General features: G+C 28.1%; 1 non-coding gene and 1 pseudogene across 1 annotated transcript; both read left to right on the top strand.

Moving 5' to 3' along the window:
* The first annotated feature begins 406 nt into the window (after positions 1–406).
* LOC128870824 (5.8S ribosomal RNA) lies at positions 407–587 on the top strand. Its single transcript, XR_008455533.1, has one exon. It is a non-coding gene; the product is annotated as a 5.8S ribosomal RNA (ribosomal RNA).
* A 438-nt stretch (positions 588–1,025) lies between these two features.
* LOC128870806 (large subunit ribosomal RNA) overlaps positions 1,026–2,500 on the top strand; it is a 4,516-nt pseudogene continuing 3,041 nt past the window's right edge.

The raw sequence follows: 2,500 nt of genomic DNA, 5'->3' as shown, positions 1-2,500 counted from the left end.
TTAAATATAATATGATGGTACATTTTGTAATGTTTTTTCTTATTTTTTCTTTTAAAAACCTTTAAACATGAAAATAGAAAGTTGTACTTATTATTCATTTGATTGAATGATAAGTTAATTTGTTCACAATAACAAAAGTGGTATATATTTATTATTATATTTATATATAAATAAAATGATTAAAAAAATACAAAATAATCAAACATAATAAATACCACCACTGTATTATTGTTGAACTAAGACATTCGCAACTTAATAAAAATGTTTAGAGTTAAATATATTTGATATATATTATTGAAAGAAAATCAATTTATATTTTATTATTATTATTATTTAATTTTACTCTTTCAATTAATATATGCAAAAAAAAATTGACATTTGTTATAAATAAAAATAAATAAAAAAATACTCTAAGCGGTGGATCACTTGGCTCATGGGTCGATGAAGAACGCAGCAAACTGTGCGTCATCGTGTGAACTGCAGGACACATGAACATCGACATTTTGAACGCATATCGCAGTCCATGCTGTTATGTACATTAAATTAAATTTTAAAGTACTGCTTGGACTACATATGGTTGAGGGTTGTAAGACTATGCTAAATAAGTTGCTTATTCTTTTATAAAAATAATTGAATTTAAGCAAATGTGTATATTATTGGATTTTAAATAATTCATAATATTAATAGCAAAAAAATAAAGATATATAATGAATTTTTTATTTATTAATATATTCTTAAAAAAAAAAAATCCTCTCAAATAAAATGAAATAAAAAAAATTTTGAATCTAAGTATTCTCTTTAAAAAATTTTCATATTATTTATATATATATAAAATATTAATTTATATATGTAATTAAAGGAGGAATGTCTAGCATAAAAATTAATTTTTTTTATTCTAGAATTGCCTCATTTTACATAATTATTATTTATAATATATATTTATATAAAAGGAAAAAAGAAAAATAGAGATGAAAAGATGATATAATTATTTATTAAATTGTGAGAAGATAAAAAATATTTTAAAACAACCTCAACTCATATGGGATTACCCCCTGAATTTAAGCATATTAATGAGGGGAGGAAAAGAAACTAACAAGGATTTTCTTAGTAGCGGCGAGCGAAAAGAAAATAGTTCAGCACTAAGTCACTTTGTCTATATGTCAAATGTGAGATGCAGTGTATGGAATATCTTAATATCTAGTATGAGAAATTAACGATTTAAGTCCTTCTTAAATGAGGCCATTTACCCATAGAGGGTGCCAGGCCCGTATAACGTTAATGATTACTAGAAAGATATTTCCAAAGAGTCGTGTTGCTTGATAGTGCAGCACTAAGTGGGTGGTAAACTCCATCTAAAACTAAATATAACCATGAGACCGATAGTAAACAAGTACCGTGAGGGAAAGTTGAAAAGAACTCTGAATAGAGAGTTAAATAGTACGTGAAACTGCTTAGAGGTTAAGCCCGATGAACCTGAATATCCATTATGAAAAATTCATCATTAAATAATTAAAAATAATGTGCATTTTTTTCATATAAGGACATTGTAATCTATTAACATAATAAAAGTATTTATCAAAAGATCATTGGTGATATTAAGTTTATTTAAATTAATTTGCTTTTTAAGCATATTAACATAGAATAAATACTAATGATTTGATAAAGTGTTGATAGATTTTATTATATATAATGCTAAAATTCATTTTTTGAATTTTACAAAAAATTTAATATCTATGATATTAATATTTATTTGTATGCATTTATATGATTAACAATGCGAAAGATTCAGGATACCTTCGGGACCCGTCTTGAAACACGGACCAAGGAGTCTAACATATGTGCAAGTCATTGAGTTATATTAAACTTAATGGCATAATTAACTTAACTTAAAAATATAATGGGATTAATTTTTAGTCTATTTTCTTAAATAGTCAATTAATTCAATCCCGGGGCGTTCCATATAGTTATGTATAATGATAATTTATTATTATTTATACCTCTAACTGGAGCGTACCTTGAGCATATATGCTGTGACCCGAAAGATGGTGAACTATACTTGATCAGGTTGAAGTCAGGGGAAACCCTGATGGAAGACCGAAACAGTTCTGACGTGCAAATCGATTGTCAGAATTGAGTATAGGGGCGAAAGACCAATCGAACCATCTAGTAGCTGGTTCCCTCCGAAGTTTCCCTCAGGATAGCTGGTGCATTTAAAAATTATATAAAATAATCTTATCTGGTAAAGCGAATGATTAGAGGCCTTAGGGTCGAAACGATTTTAACCTATTCTCAAACTTTAAATGGGTAAGAACCTCACCTTTCTTGATATGAAGGTTGAGGTTATGATATAATGTGCCCAGTGGGCCACTTTTGGTAAGCAGAACTGGCGCTGTGGGATGAACCAAACGTAATGTTACGGTGCCTAAATTAACAACTCATGCAGATACCATGAAAGGCGTTGGTTGCTTAAAACAGCAGGACGGTGGACATGGAAGTCGTA

This window comes from Anastrepha ludens, unplaced genomic scaffold (assembly GCF_028408465.1).
Source record: "Anastrepha ludens isolate Willacy unplaced genomic scaffold, idAnaLude1.1 ptg000027l, whole genome shotgun sequence".
Lineage (NCBI taxonomy): Eukaryota > Metazoa > Arthropoda > Insecta > Diptera > Tephritidae > Anastrepha > Anastrepha ludens.
This window is presented reverse-complemented; position numbering and strand designations above follow the sequence as displayed.